Source organism: Phaseolus vulgaris, chromosome 2 (assembly GCF_000499845.2).
Source record: "Phaseolus vulgaris cultivar G19833 chromosome 2, P. vulgaris v2.0, whole genome shotgun sequence".
NCBI lineage: Eukaryota > Viridiplantae > Streptophyta > Magnoliopsida > Fabales > Fabaceae > Phaseolus > Phaseolus vulgaris.
The window spans coordinates 41,894,547-41,912,664 of record NC_023758.2 but is presented as its reverse complement, the minus strand read 5'-3'; the positions used below and the strand labels follow the sequence as shown (position 1 = coordinate 41,912,664).

At 39.0% G+C, this 18,118-nt stretch overlaps 1 non-coding gene across 1 annotated transcript; it reads left to right on the top strand.

The window, feature by feature from the left end:
• Positions 1-277: 277 nt before the first annotated feature.
• On the top strand, positions 278-349 carry TRNAQ-CUG (transfer RNA glutamine (anticodon CUG)). Its single transcript has one exon. It is a non-coding gene; the product is annotated as a tRNA-Gln (tRNA).
• Positions 350-18,118: the final 17,769 nt, after the last annotated feature.

Below are 18,118 nucleotides of genomic sequence, written 5' to 3'. Positions count from 1 at the left end.
ATTATATAAAAAAATAATATATATATATATATATATATATTTATTTATTTATGAAAGTGTATACAAACTCCGTTCATATAAAATAGAAAATAAAATTTTAGGGAAATACGAGATAATCTTAATTAACATGAATATAAAGTTTACAATTAAACAAAAGTAAATTTATAGATTAAAACATTTAAGCAATATATTCAAAGTCTAACTGGGTTTGGTATTTTTTTCACATTACTCATTCAAATTGAAGTATTAACTATTTGCAGATAAAAATAGACAATAAGGTCCTATGGTCTAGTGGTTAGGACATTGGACTCTGAATCCAGTAACCCGAGTTCAAATCTCGGTAGGACCTTTATTGAAACACTACGTTTTTTTTTGTTTTGGTAATAACAAATATAATTAATTTTAAAATACTAATGATCAATTAATACATTTTTTACCTATAAAAAGATAAAATAATTTGCCAATTATATTGAGTAAAAATAATTTTGTCTGTTATTTAACTTTTTATACTTAAAAATAATAATATGCTTATATTTCTATATATGTGATTTAAATAATCACTGAAGTTAGGCTTTTACAAATTTCATTTCTATATATATTTAAACGATGTTTCAAATATCATTTTAGATTTGTGATATTAATTTTATATATTTCATACATGTATATATTCATATCTATTTTTATAGTTATTTACATTATATATTTATCAATAAACCTATTTTCAAACATCTCCCCAATATTCTCAAACAAATATAAGATTGTGGTACAAATTATATTGTTGAGTGAAATTAACTTATAAAATCATTTAATTGCTTTAAATTAAATTCACTGTACGAATTTAAATCTATTAAGTATAATTTGAAAAATCTACTAAGGATATTGAAATTCATTGAGATGATTCCAATTTGAGAGTAAACTAAGTGAAATTTTATTTATGGAGCAAAACTATGCCAAATAGAAGGGAAAAAAAATATGCATGACTTCATTTTCCATAATTTTAAAAACTAACTCCAATACTCAACTCAATAATTTTACACATTATGATAAGTTTAAAATATAAAAATACTATGATATATACATAAATTTCATATCCCACAAGGTTTCAAAACCAAAAATATCATTCAAATCTCAAGTTATACTTCTTTTTCTAATCACCACTTTACCACTTACCTACTACTTATTACCTACTACCTGTTATCTACTACTTGTTACATCTTACATGTTACCCCTCACCTGCTAGCAGTTACCTCTCACCTGCTAGCAGTTACCTCTCACCTACTACCTGCTACCTACTACCTACTACCTGCTATCGGCTACCGGCTACCTGTTACCTATTACCTGTTACCTGCTAGCAGTTACCTCTCACCTACTACCACCTTATACCTGCTACCCTTTACCTGTTACCTGCTAACAATTACCTGTCACCTGCTACTACCTGCTACCTTGTACCTGCTACTTTTTACCTGCTACCTTTTATCTTTTACCTGGTACCTGCTACATGCTACCTTTTACCTGCTACTTGCTACCTGTTACCTCATACTTGCTAAATGTTACCTCCTACTTGCTACCTGTTACCTCCTACTTGCTACATGCTACCTACTACATGCTACCTGTTACATGCTACATGCTACCTGCTACCTTATACCTGCTACCTTTTACCTGCTACCTGTTACCTACTACCTGCTACATGTTACCTGTTACCTGTCACCGGCTACCTGTTACCTGCTACCTGATACCTGCTACCCGTTACCTGTTACCTGCTAGCAGTTACCTCTCACCTACAACTACCGCTACCTTGTACCTGCTACCTATTACCTTCTACATGTTACCTCATACATGTTACCTGTTACCTGCTAGCACTTACCTGTCACCTGCTACTACCTGCTACCTTTTACCTTTTACCTGCTACATGCTACCTTTTACTTGATATCTGCTACCTGCTACTTGCTACCTATTACCTCCTACCTGCTACCTGTTACCTCCTACCTGCTACCTGTTACCTGTTAGCAGTTACTTGTCATCTGCTACTACCTGCTACCTTTTACATGCTACATTTTACCTTTTACCTGCTACCTACTACCTGTTACCTGCTACCTTTTTCTATTACCTGCTACTTGCTACCTTTTACCTACCTGTTACCTACTTGTTACTTGTTACCTGTTACCTACCTATTACCTATTACCTTATACATGCTACCTTTTACCTGCTACATGTTACATGTTACCTCCTACCTGTTACCTGCTACCTGTTACCTGTTACCTGCTACTAGTTACCTGTCACCTGCTACCTTTTACCTGTTACCTTTTACCTTTTACCTTTTACTTTTTACCTTTTACCTTTTACCTTTTACCTCTTACCTGCTACCTGCTACCTGCTACCTTATACCTGCTACCTTATACCTGCTACCTTTTACCTGCTACTTTTTACCTTTTACCTGGTACCTGGTACCATTTACCTGCTACCTTATACCTGTTACCTTTTACCTGCTACCTGTTACCTCTTACCTGTTACCTCTTACCTTTTACCTATTACCTGCTATCTGTTACCTGCTATCTGTTATCAATTACCCATTACCTGTTACCTTTTACCTATTACCTGCTACCTGTTACCTGCTACCTATTATCAGTTACCTATTACCTGCTACCTGGTACTTGTTACCTGCTACCAGTTACCTGTCACCTGCTACTACCTGCTATCTTTTACCTGCTATCAGTTACCTCCTACCTGATACCTGCTACCTATTACCGGTTACCTGTTACTAGTCACCTATTAGCAGTTACCTGTCATCTGCTACCTGCTACATGTTACCTACTACCTGCTACCTGCTAGCAGTTACCTCTCACCTACTACTACCTGCTACCTTATACCTGTTACCTTTTACCTGCTACCTGCTACCTATTACCATTTACCTGTTACCTCCTACATGCTACCTGTTACCTGTTAGCAGTTACCTGCCACCTACTACCTGCTACCTTATACCTATTACCTTTTACCTTTTACCTGCTACATGTTACCTTTTACATGTTACCTTCTACATGTTACCTGCTACCTTTTACCTGCTACCTCCTACCTGTTACCTGTTACCTGCTAACAGTTACCTGTCATCTGCTACTACCTGCTACCTTATACATGCTACCTTTTACCTTTTACCTGCTACCTGCTACATGTTACCTGCTATCTACTACCTGTTACCTGCTACCTACTACCTACTACCTGTTACCTGATACCTTTTACCTACTACCTGCTACTTGCTACCTTTTACCTGCATGTTACTTGTTACCTACCTGTTACATGTTACCTTATACATGCTACATGCTACCTGTTACCTCCTACCTGCTACCTGTTACCTGCTAGCAGTTACCTGTCATTTGCTACTACCTGCTACCTTATACATGCTACATTTTACCTTTTACCTGCTACCGGTTACCTGCTACCTGCTACCTTTTATCTATTACCTGCTACTTGCTACCTTTTACCTACATGTTACCTACTTGTTACCTGTTACCTACCTATTACTTGTTACCTTATACATGCTACCTTTTACCTGCTATATGTTACCTGTTACCTGCTACCTGTTACTTGTTACCTGTTACTAGTTACCTCTCACCTGCTATTACCTGCTACCTTTTACCTGTTATTTTTTACCTTTTACCTTTTACCTGCTACCTGCTACCTTATACCTTTTACCTGCTACTTTTTACCTTTTACCTGGTACCTACTACCTTTTACCTGCTACCTTATACCTGTTACCTTTTACCTGCTACTTGTTACCTCTTACCTCTTACCTCTTACCTTTTACCTATTACATGTTATCTGTTACCTGCTATTTGTTATCAATTACCCATTACCTCTTACCTTTTACCTATAACCTGCTACCTGTTACCTGCTACCTATTATCCGTTACCTATTACCTGGTACCTGTTACTTGTTACCTGCTACCAGTTACCTGTCACCTGCTATCAGTTACCTGCTACCTGCTACCTGCTACCTGTTATCGGTTACCTGTTACTAGTCACCTATTAGCAGTTACCTGTCATCTGCTACCTGCTACATGTTACCTACTACCTGCTACCTGCTACCTATTACCTGCTAGCAGTTACCTCTCACCTACTACTACCTGCTACCTTATACCTGTTACCTTTTACCTGCTACCTGCTACCTATTACCATTTACCTGTTACCTCCTACATGTTACTTGTTACCTGCTAGCAGTTACCTGTCACCTCCTACTACCTGCTACCTTATTCCTATTACCTTTTACCTTTTACCTGCTACATGTTACCTTTTACATGTTACCTTCTACATGTTTCCTGCAACCTGCTACCTTTTACCTGTTACCTGTTACCTGCTAAGAGTTACCTGTCATCTGCTACTACCTGCTACCTTATACATGCTACCTTTACCTTTTACCTGCTACCTACTACCTGTTACCTGTTACCTACTACCTGTTACCTGCTACCTTTTACCTACTACCTGCTACCTGCTACCTGCTACCTTTTACCTGCATGTTACTTGTTACCTACCTGTTACATGTTACCTTATACCTGCTACATGCTACCTGTTACCTCCTACCTGCTACCTGTTACCTGTTACCTGCTAGGAGTTACATGTCACCTACTAATACCTGCTACCTTTTACCTGCTACCTGTTACCTACTACCTGCTACCTGTTACCTGCTACCTTCTACCTACTACCTGCTACCTGCTACTTGATACCTGCTATTTGTTACCTGTTACCTACCTGTTACCTGCTACCTTTTATATATTACCTACTACCTGTTATCTGCTACCTGTTATTAGTTACCTATTACCTGTTACATGCTACATGTTACCTGCTACCTTATACCTGCTACCTGCTACATGTTACCTGTTACCTGCTACCTGTTACCTGCTAGTAGTTACCTCTCACCTACGACTACCTGTTACCTTTTACTTGATACCTGCAACCTGCAACCTGCTACCTGCTACCTTTTACCTGTTACCTCCTACCTGCTACCTGTTACCTACTAGCAGTTACCTGTCATCTGCTATTACCTGCTACCTTATACATGCTACATTTTACCTTTTACCTGCTACCGGTTACCTGCTACCTGCTACCTTTTATCTATTACCTGCTACTTGCAACCTTTTACCTACATGTTACCTACTTGTTACCTGTTACCTACCTATTACTTGTTACCTTATACATGCTACCTTTTGCCTGCTACATGTTACCTGTTACCTGCTACCTGTTACTTGTTACCTGCTACTAGTTACCTCTCACCTGCTATTACCTGCTACCTTTTACCTGTTACTTTTTACCTTTTACCTGCTACCTGCTACCTTTTACCTACTACTTTTTACCTTTTACCTGGTACCTACTACCTTTTACCTGCTACCTTATACCTGTTACCTTTTACCTGCTACCTGTTACCTCTTACCTATTACCTCTTACCTTTTACCTATTACCTGCTATCTGTTACCTGCTATCTGTTATCAATTACCCATTACCTGTTACCTTTTACCTATTACCTGCTACCTATTACCTGCTACCTATTATCAGTTACCTATTACCTGGTACCTGTTACTTGTTACCTGCTACCAGTTACCTGTCACCTGCTATCTTTTACCTGCTATCAGTTACCTCCTACCTGCTACCTGCTACCTGTTACCGGTTACCTGTTACTAGTCACCTATTAGCAGTTTAGGGTTTGGAACTGGGGAAGGAAGATTGTTGGATTTGGAAGGCTGGGGGGTTCAAAACTTTTACGGTTAACTCAGCCTATGTTCAAGTTAGGAAGGATACAGTTGGGGAGGTCCCTCCAGTTTACAGTAAGTTGTGGAGGTGCAAAGCCTTGCCTTCTGCTTTGTTCACAGCTTGGAGGGTGATAGAGAATAAGGTTGCTACTAGGATAAATTTGGAAAGACGCGGGGTGGTGATTGAGAATCCTTTGTGTTGTCTGTGTGGGATGGTGGAAGAGTCGTCCAGTCATCTGTTTTTCGTTTGCGATTTCGCTTGGCGTGTTTGGTGTTTTTGTTTTAAGTGGCTAGGCGTATCCTTCGTTATTCATAAGGATCCTTTGGCAAACTTTCTACAGTTCAGGTTAAGTCAGGCTTCAGATTCGGTTAATGACGTTTGGGGTGCAATTTGGGTTGGAGTTGTGAGTGGTATTTGGAATCACAGGAATGGTGTGTCCTTTGATAGGGGGGTGGTAGATGCGCTCGAAGTATTCGCCTTGGTACAGGTAAAGGTTTGGTCGTGGATTTACGCAAAGTCTCATTGTGCTTCCTTCGGGTACTCTAATTGGGTTTCGAACCCAGTGGATTGTATGAGAATGATAATTTAATGTTTTCCTATAGTTAGTCTGGTTGTTCCTTAGATAATCAGGTAGGTGTTTCGTGGTAGGAGTATGGTAAGGTGTTTTGCTCTTTATGTATAAGGGTTGAACCACCCCTGAAGTGGTTCCCATTTATTTATTTTTCATTGCCGATAAAAAAAAAGTCACCTATTAGCAGTTACCTGTCATCTGCTACCTGCTACATGTTACTTACTACCTGCTACCTGCTACCTATTACCTGCTAGCAGTTACCTCTCACCTACTACTACCTGCTACCTTATACCTGTTACCTTTTACCTGCTACCTGCTACCTATTACCTTTTACCTGATACCTGCTACCTATTACCTTTTACCTGTTACTTCCTACATATTACCTGTTACCTGCTAGCAGTTACCTGTCACCTCCTACTACCTGCTACCTTATACTATTACCTTTTACCTACTACATGCTACCTTTTACATGTTACCTGCTACCTGCTACCTTTTACCTGTTACCTCTTACATGTTACCTGTTACCTGCTAACAGTTACCTGTCATCTGCTACTACCTGCTACCTTATACATGCTACCTTTTACCTGCTACCTGCTACATGTTACCTGCTACCTGCTACATGTTACCTGCTACCTACTACCTGTTACCTGCTACCTACTACCTGTTACCTGCTACCTTTTACCTACTACCTGCTACCAACTACCTTTTACCTGCATGTTACTTGTTACCTACGTGTTACATGTTACCTTATACCTGCTACATGCTACCTGCTACCTCCTACCTGTTACCTGTTACCTGTTACCTGCTAGCAATTACATGTCACCTACTAATACCTGCTACCTGTTACCTGCTACCATCTACCTGTTACCTGCTACCTGCTACCTGTTACCTGCTACCTGCTACCTGCTACCCGTTACCTGCTACCTGCTACCTGCTACCTGCTACCTGCTATTTGCTACATGTTACCTACCTGTTACCTGCTACCTTTTACATATTACCTACTACCTGTTATCTGCTACCTGTTATTACTTACCTATTACCTGTTCCATGCTACATGTTACCTGCTACCTGCTACATGTTACGTGTTACCTGCTTCCTGTTACCTGCTACCTCCTACCTGCTACCTACTACATGTTACCTGCTAGCAGTTATCTCTCACCTACGATTACCTGCTACCTTTTACTTGATACCTGCAACCTGCTACCTTTTACCTGTTACCTCTTACCTGCTACATGTTACCTGCTAGAAGTTACCTGTCATCTGCTACTACCTGCTACCTTATACATGCTACATTTTACTTTTTACCTGCTACCTGTTACCTGCTACTTGCTACCTGCTACCTTTAATCTATTACCTGCTACTTGCTACCTTTTACCTACATGTTACCTACCTATTACTAGTTACCCTATACATGCTACATTTTACCTGCTACATGTTACCTGTTACCTGCTACCTGCTACCTGTTACTTGTTACCTGCTACTAGTTACCTGTCACCTACTATTACCTGCTACCTTTTACCTGTTATTTATTACCTTTTACCTTTTACCTGCTACCTGCTACCTTATACCTGCTACCTTTTACCTGGTTCCTACTACCTTTTACCTGCTACCTTATACCTGTTACCTTTTACCTGCTACCTGTTACCTCTTACCTTTTACCTATTACCTACTATCTGTTACCTGCTATCTGTTATCAATTACCCATTACATGTTACCTTTTACCTATTACCTCCTACCTATTATCAGTTACCTATTACCTGCTACCTGTTACTTGTTACCTGCTACCAGTTACCTGTCACCTGCTACTACCTGCTATCTTTTACCTGCTATCAGTTACCTCCTACCTGCTACCTGCTACTGATAAGTGTCTAATTTCAGTAATATTTCATATTAAAATATAGGCACTTATGAGGATTTATTGCTAATTTACATATAAAATAATCCCTAATTTATGAATTTATACCTTTTTACATTTTTTATGATCTTTATTTGAATAAGAGTATTTTATTCCCAAATTTGGTGTTAATTGCAGATTTCTAAGGAAGATTGGAGATTTGGGTTAAAGATGAATGATTTGAGCTAAAAAGATAAAGATAGAAGGTCCCAGAATGGAAAAAGATGTAAAGAAAGATTGGGCCTTTTTTATGTTTTATCATTTAGCCCATTAGCGCGACATAGGAAACAACCTAACCCTAGAAAACTGGGATAAATGGAGGGCTAGAGGCTCAACCTTAGTGTGCCAGATTGAGAGTAAAACACCATAGAGTGAATTGTAACCCAATTGGGAGAATGGAAGGTGATAGAAGTATGCGTGGCTAATTCTACCCTTTGGGATTGGGAGTAATCTGCTCAAACTCTTATGTATTGAGGTGATATTTTATATATTAATATTCAGTTCTTGATTGATTATTGGTATTGTTGTTTTACTTTTAATTCTCCGTGACAAATTGAGAATCTTAAATCTGACCGGGAGGTATTTTTAGAGTTCGGACCTAAACAACAATACTTAACATATTTGAGTGCTAGGAATAGACTTGAAATGTTAATTGCTATTAATGTCTGAGCTTCGTTCTAAGTTGTTCTTATAATTATGCGAGGGATCGATAGTTAGGGAACATTCTTAAGGATTTTATATGCGAGGAATCGATATAAATGATTTTTATACGGGCATCAATTTCAATTAAAGAACTTAATATTGACATGCTAATCAAAATACATGAGAGGGAGAGAGATGAAACCTAATCCCTATTTTTCCAATTGAAACAATTAATTCTTTGTCTGTTTTCTTATTGATCATCGCCAACACAACCACTTTCAATATACTTTTAATTGTTTTGTTCTATATTTAGCGATTATTGTACTTGATAATTCACTGTTCCTTGTGGGATCGATATCCGTCCTTAGGGACAATTATTACTTCTGACAAACGCGGTGCACTTGCCGTAAAAAGTCATCAGCTACCTGTTACTGGTTATCTGTTACTAGGCTTTAAAACGAACAAAAAAGTTTCCCGAGGCGTGAGTAATCACTGTCCGTAAGGACTTATCCGCGGTGTATTCCGCAAGTCCCCCAGGATACAACAGGAACTTCCCGGTAATTTCCGAGGATCAGAACTAGCAAGTTTCTCTTTAAAAGAGTAATATCAAATAGAACCCATAAATATTATAATATTAAAATAAAGAGGAGAGAGAAAGTGAAAAATGGAAATGGGGGGAAAGGAGAAGATGGTTCGGAGGAAGAAGATGAAGAGGTGTGTGGGAGAGATGCGATATCTGAATGAGGGAAACCCTTGCTTATATAGGGAAAAAGGTAGCAGCCCAAACGAACACAACCCACGTTCCAGCAGCCATTGGTGGCGCGATTTCAGGTTCCAACGGCACCACTTCTTCAACCTCCGAAAAACCAGCAAAGCAGGGGCGGAACGACTTCTCCACTGCAGCAACGATTCCGAAAGACCAGGTGAAGCAAAACGTGCACTTGCAACGGTAACATTTCAGTTTTGGATTTCGCAACAAAAAACTCAATGCGTTTGATTTTAGGGTTTTCTCGCATGCCCTGTTTTTATTTGCAATACCGGAGGTTCGTTTTACAACAATCCCCCACATATTGAAAAAGATAAAACATAGAGATATTGAAACAAAAGGAATATTCTGGGTTCATCTAAGATGTAATGCATCAGATCTGGTATAGCAAGCTATATGAACCAGTCTTAGATTAATGAACGTAACACATAGTGTAGTTGGTATAGCAAGCTATATGAACCAAGACACTTAGTATGTGTTAGAGGTTTATCAATCACAATACACCCCCACATTACTTGCTGTTATCGCTGTGTTGCGCTACTAGGCCATGCGCGTGCCCGGTATTCATGAGTGCTCTAGAGATCTTGCCAATATCTCATGCAAGCGGCCCCACTTGACACTCATATAAGTGATTTCATCAAGTGTATGCTACAAATCATACACCACCCATAAGGGATATGAAAATCATTAGAACTTTGTAAATCGTTAAAACTCTTTTACCTCTGAATTTTTTAACCACAAAGTTTATCCTCTCGATAATGTAGTATCTAGCACTTTCACACACACCATAGGAATGGACAAAATTGATTTAAAATCAATATTAGTGCTAGCAGAACTAACAAGTGACTTGTTTTTACCCATATGAACCTTATTCATGGGATCTCCAATCACAAAGGTTGGGTTTCCATCTCTTGTTTGTTTGCAAGTGGCTTAAGTCCCATTCCCCTCGATGTTTCTAAAATCATTTTTCTCCCTAGGGGTTTTGTCAGAGGATCTGCCAAATTCCGTTATGACTTGACATAGTCAATAGAAATCGTTCCACTCTTTAACAGTTGTTTCACCAAATTGTGTCTTAATTGTATATGTCTATTCTTTCCATTATAGCTCTTATTTTTAGCTATAGCTATCGCCAATTGGCAATCACAATGCATTGATACAGATGGGGTTGGTTTCATTCCTAAAGGAATGTTTGCTAAGAAATTTTTCAACCACTCAGCTTCACTACCAGCCATTTCTAGAGCAACAAACTCATATTCCATTGTTGATCTTGCAATAATAGTTTGTCTGGCTGATCTCCATGTAACTGCACCACCCCCAAGTGTAAATACATAACCACTAGTGGATTTTGTCTCATCTGAATCAGAGATCCAGTTAGCATCACTGTACCCTTCTAGCACAGCGGGAAATCCACTATATTCAATGGCATAATCCATTGTACCTCTCAAGTATTTCATGAGTCTCGCAAGTGCTTCCCAATGATCCTGACTAGGACATTGAGTGTATCTACTTAATCTACCTACTGCATAAGCAATATCTGGTCTAGAAAAGCTCATTAAATGCAATAAGCTCTCAATTATCTGGGCATACTGAGTTTGAGAAATAGATTCTCCTCTATTCTTCTTTAATTTAGAGTTAGCATCATAAGGGGTACTCACTGACTTAAAGTCATAGTAACCAAACTTCTTTAGAAGTTTCTCAGTGTATTTTTCTTGGGATAGTAATATACTATCTCCCTTCCTTATGATTTTAACTCCTAGAATCACACTTGCTTCACCCATGTCTTTCATCTCAAACTTAGATCCAAGAAACAATTTTGTTTTAAAAACTATATCATTTCATGTACCAAAAATTAGCATGTCATCCACATACAAACATATAATGACATATTCACCATTCTCAGATCTAGAATACACACATTTATCAGCATCATTGGTAGAAAAACCTTCACAAAGTAAAACATTATCAAGTTTTTCATGCCATTGTTTTGGTGCTTGTTTCAAACCATACAAAGATTTTAAAAGTTTGCATACTTTTTCCTTTTGACCTAGGACTACACAACCTTCAGGTTGAGTCATATAAATTTCCTCTTCTAATTCACCATTCAGAAAAGCTGTTTTAACATCCATTTGGTGAATTACTAACTTATGGATAGATGCTAAGGCTAGCAATTCACGAATAGAGGAAATCCTAGTAACAGGTGCAAAAGTATCAAAGTAATCTATGTTATGTTTTTGAGTAAACCCTTTAGCAACTAATCTTGCCTTATATTTCTCTATGGATCCATCAGGATGATACTTCTTCTTAAAGATCCACTTACAACCAATGGGTTTTGCTCCTTTAGGCAGATCTACTAAGGTCCACGTATTATTTTTCTTTATTGAATCAAGCTCAATTTTAATGGCCTTATCCCAATGTTTAGCATCAGGAGCACTAGTAGCTTCTACAAAACTTATTGGATCATTCTCAACTAGATAAGTATAAAAGTCATCTCCAAAAGATGTTTCCTTCCTCTGTCTTTTACTTCTTCTAACATCCTCACTCAAGGTATCACTAACCCTATCTATAGGTTGTTCAGATGTACCACTACTCTTTAGAGGAAAGATGTGTTCAAAGAACTCAGCGTTTTTTGTCTCTACTATAGTGTTGCGTTCAATTATATCACTATTAAGAACTAGAAACCTATAGGCAGCACTATGTTCTGCATATCCTAAGAACATACAATCAGATGTTTTAGAGCCTATTTTCCTTTTCTTAGGATCAGGTAACATCACTTTAGCTAAACTCCCCCACACTCTTAGGTATTTCAAATTAGGTTGATAACCTTTCCACAACTCATAGGGTGTTTTACCAGTTTTCCTATGTGGTATCCTATTTTGTAAAAAACACGCAGTAAGCAGAGATTCACCCCATAAATTATCAGGAGCATTAGAACTAATAAGCATGGCATTCATCATTTCTTTAAGAGTCCTATTTTTCCTTTCAGCTACTCCATTAGACTCAGGTGAATATGGTGGGGTTACTTCATGAATAATACCTTCTTTTACACAATAGTCATTAAATAAAACATATTCACCACCTCTATCTGATCTAATTCTCTTAATTTTCTTATTAAGTTGATTTTCTACTTCCGCTTTGTAAGTTAAAAACATGTCAAAAGCTTCATCCTTATGTTTAATTAAATACACTTTGGTGTATCTAGAAAAATCATCTATAAAGGTTACAAAATAATTTTTACCACCTCTAGACATGGTTTGTTTTAAATCAACAAGGTCGGTATGAATTAAACCAAGAATTTCAGTTTGACGTTCTACAGAGTGACATGTTTTCTTCGTTATTTTAGATTCTACGCATACATCACATTTACTACTTTCTTTGTCATGCATGTTGATTAATCCTAGTCGTTGCAATTTTATAACATACGAAGAATTCACATGTCCTAATCTAGCATGCCATATATCATATGAGTCAACAATATAAGCAGAAGATGTAGATTCATTCATAATTTCAGAAATGTTTAATACAAAAAGGCCTTGATCACAATATCCCTTTCCCACAAAAACATTGTTTTTTGTCATAACAATCTTATCAGATTCAAATGACACTTTAACCCCAACTTTGCTTAGTAATGCCACAGAGACCAAATTAACTCTAATTGATGGTACATGTAGCACATCATTCAAAGCTAGAGTTTTACCAGATGTGAGCTTCAGAAGAACTTTTCCTTTTCCTAGGACAAGAGTTGTCCTGGAGTCACCGAGATATACTTGTTCTTCTCCACCCCCCACACTTGTGTAGGAGGTGAACACATTTCTGTTTGCACAAATGTGTCTGGTAGCCCTAGAGTCTACCACCCATTTGCTCACATTTGTCACAAGGTTTACTTGTGAAACGACTGCCACAATAGTATCTTCCCCTTCGGCTAGATTTGCCTTAGGAGGATAGTCGTTTTTAGCCCTATGTCTGCACTGAGGTGCATGATGGCCTGGCTTTCCACATACAAAGCAATTACCTTTTTTCTTGAAAGTGGGGTTAGTTCCACTGGGACGAGAGAATTTGTTATTAGGTTTCTTTTTGTGATCAAATTTTTTCTCGTACCTTTTTGGAGCTGGTTTGTCTTCTATCACGTTTGCTTTGGCAGACAAAGCTTTGGCCTTTGCAGCAGCGCACTCCTTTCTGTTTGTGTCTTCAATGATGATGTGGGTGATCAAATCTGATAGAGACATTTGTTTCTGTCTGTGCTTCAGCTGTTGTTTGTAATCCGTCCAAGACTGCAAAAGCTTTTCGATCAAGAGTTCGGACACGAATTCATCTGGCAATTTTATGCTTTCAGTTTTGATATCTTCAATCAGCTTGTGATATTCGTTTATTTGGATTTTGATGTCTTTGCCTTCGATCATCTCCCAGCGGTAGTATTTTGCAATTACGAACCTTTGTCTGACGATGTCTTCGGCAGTATATTTGAGGATAAGAGAATCCCAAATATCTTTCGCATTCTTATAAGAAGCATAAACATCGAACAGATCGTTAGATAACACACTGAGTAAAGTGTGACGGCATACCTTATTCGCATGGATCCAGTCGTCAACTTGTTTCGCAGCCGTGGTTGAGTCGGGTTTGGCAGTTGTAAGTGCATGAGCAACTTCGTACATGTCCAATAGGGTGGACACGCGTTCTTGCCAACGTCGGAAGTTCTGACCGGTGAAGACTTCAATTTTGGAGACGTCTGGAAAAGGTTTCGCAAAAATGGTTTGCGTTGCGGAAACAACATTTGATGTTTCCGGAGCAGTGTTGTCGTTGTTGTTCGGATTTTCAGCCATAAGTCCTTACGATTGTAGTAAATTAGGCTTTAAAACGAACAAAAAAGTTTCCCGAGGCGTGAGTAATCATTGTCCGTAAGGACTTATCCGCAGTGTATTCCGCAAGTCCCCCAGGATACAAAAGGAACTTCCCGGTAATTTCCGAGGATCAGAACTAACAAGTTTCTCTTTAAAAGAGTAATATCAAATAGAACCCAGAAATATTATAATATTAAAATAAAGAGGAGAGAGAAAGTGAAAAATGGAAATGGGGGGAAAGGAGAAGATGGTTCGGAGGAAGAAGATGAAGAGGTGTGTGGGAGAGATGCGATATCTGAATGAGGGAAACCCTTGCTTATATAGGGAAAAAGGTAGTAGCCCAAACGAACACAACCCACGTTCCAGCAGCCATTGGTGGCGCGATTTCAGGTTCCAACGGCACCACTTCTTCAACCTCCGAAAAACCAGCAAAGCAGGGGCGGAACGACTTCTCCACTGCAGCAACGATTCCGAAAGACCAGGTGAAGCAGAACGTGCACTTGCAACGGTAACATTTCAGTTTTGGATATCGCAACAAAAAACTCAATACGTTTGATTTTAGGGTTTTCTCGCATGCCCTGTTTTTATTTGCAATACCGGAGCTTCGTTTTACAACACCTTTTACCTGCTACCTGCTATCTTATACCTGCTACCTTTTACCTGGTACTTTTTACCTTTTACCTGGTTCCTACTACCTTTTACCTGCTACCTTATACCTATTACCTTTTACCTGCTACCTGTTACCTCTTACCTTTTACCTATTACTTACTATCTGTTATCTGCTATCTGTTATCAATTACCCATTACATGTTACCTTTTACCTATTACCTCCTATCTATTATCAGTTACCTATTACCTGCTACCTGTTACTTGTTACCTGCTACCAGTTACCTGTCACCTGCTACTACCTGCTATCTTTTACCTGCTATCAGTTACCTCCTACCTGCTACCTGCTACCTGTTACCGGTTATCTGTTACTAGTCACCTATTAGCAGTTACCTGTCATCTGCTACCTGCTACATGTTACCTACTACCTGCTACCCATTACCTGCTAGCAGTTACCTCTCACCTACTATTACCTGCTACCTTATACCTATTACCTTTTACCTGCTACCTACTACCTATTACCTTTTACCTGTTACCTCCAACATGTTACCTGTTACCTGCTAGCAGTTACCTGTCACCTCCTACTACCTGCTACCTTATACTTATTACCTTTTACCTGCTACATGCTACCTTTTACATGTTACCTTCTACATGTTACCTGCTACCTGCTACCTTTTACCTGTTACCTCCTACCTGTTACCTGTTACCTGCTAACAGTTACCTGTCATCTGCTACTACCTGCTACCTTATACATGCTACCTTTTACCTTTTACCTGCTACCTGCTACCTACTACCTGTTACCTGTTTCCTCTTACCTGTTACCTCCTACCTGCTACCTGCTACCTGTTACCTGCTAGCAGTTATCTCTCACCTACGACTACCTGCTACCTTTTAGTTGATACCTGCAACCTGCTACCTTTTATCTGTTACCTCCTACCTGCTAGAAGTTACCTGTCATCTGCTACTACCTGCTACCTTATACATGCTACATTTGACCTTTTACCTGCTACCTGCTACCTGCTACCTTTTATCTATTACATGCTACTTGCTACCTTTTACCTACATGTTACCTACTTGTTACCTGTTACCTACCTATTACTTGTTACCTTATACATGCTACCTTTTACCTGATACATGTTACCTGTTACCTCCTACCTGCTACGTGCTACCTGTTACTTGTTACCCGCTACTAGTTACCTGTCACCTGCTATTACCTGCTACCTTTTACCTGTTACTTTTTACCTTTTACCTTTTACCTGCTACCTGCTACCTTATACCTGCTACCTGCTACCTTATACCTGCTACCTTTTACCTTTTACCTGGTACCTACTACCTTTTACCTGCTACCTTTTACCTGTTACCTGTTACCTCTTACCTTTTTCCTATTACCTACTATCTGTTACCTGCTATCTGTTATCAATTACCCATTACATGTTACCTTTTACCTATTACCTGCTACCTATTATCAGTTACCTATTACCTGCTACCTGTTACTTGTTACCTGCTACCAGTTACCTGTCACCTGCTACTACCTGCTATCTTTTACCTACTATCAGTTACCTCCTACCTGCTACCTGTTACCGGTTATCTGTTACTAGTCACCTATTAGCAGTTACCTGTCATCTGCTACCTGGTACATGTTACCTACTACCTGCTACCTATTACTTGCTAGCAGTTACCTTTCACCTACTATTACCTGCTACCTTATACCTGTTACCTTTTACCTGCTACCTAATACCTATTACCTTTTACCTGTTACCTCCTACATGTTACTTGTTACCTGCTAGCAGTTACCTGTCACCTCCTACTACCTGCTACCTTATACTTATTACCTTTTACCTGCTACATGCTACCTTTTACATGTTGCCTTCCACATGTTACCTGTTACCTGCTACCTTTTACCTGTTACCTGTTACCTGTTACCTGCTAACAGTTACCTGTCATCTGCTACTACCTGCTAACAGTTACTTGTCATCTGCTACTACCTACTACCTTATACATGCTACCTTTTACCTTTTACCTGCTACCTGCTACATGTTACCTGCTACCTACTACCTGTTACCTGCTACCTTTTACCTACTACCTGCTACCTTTTACCTGCATGTTACTTGTTACCTACCTGTTACATGTTACCTTATACTTGCTACATGCTACCTGTTACCTCCTACTTGCTACTTGTTACCTGTTACCTGCTAGCAGTTACATGTCACCCACTAATATCTGCTACCTGCTACCTGTTACCTGCTACCTGTTACCTGCTACCTGCTACCTACTACCTGCTATTTGCTACCTGTTACATACCTGTTACCTGCTACCTTTTACATATTACCTATTACCTATTATCTACTACCTGTTATTAGTTACCTATTACCTATTACATGCTACATGCTACCTGCTATCTTTTACCTGCTACATGTTACCTGTTACCTGTCACCTGCTACCTGTTACTTGTTACCTGCTACCTGCTACCTGCTAGCAGTTACGTCTCACCTACGACTACCTGCTACCTTTTACTTGATACCTGCTACCTGCTACCTGTTACCTGCTTGCAGTTACCTGTCATCTGCTACTACCTGCTACCTTATACATGCTACATTTTACCTGCTACCTACTACCTGCTACCTGCTCCCTTTTATCTATTACATGCTACCTTCTACCTTTTACCTACATGTTACCTACTTGTTACCCGTTACCTACCTATTACTTGTTACCTTATACATGCTACCTTTTACCTGCTACATGTTACCTTTTACCTCCTACCTGCTACCTGTTACTTGTTACCTGCTACTAGTTACCTGTCACCTGCTATTACCTGCTACCTTTTACCTGCTACCTGCTACCTTTTACCTTTTACCTTTTACCTGCTACCTGCTACCTTTTACCTGCTACTTTTTACCTTTTACCTGGTACCTACTACCTTTTACCTGTCATCTGCAACTACCTGCTACCTGTTACCTGCTACCTGCTACCTTTTATCTATTACATGCTACTTGCTACCTTTTACCTACTTGTTACCTGTTACCTACCTATTACTTGTTACCTTATACATGCTACCTTTTACATGCTACA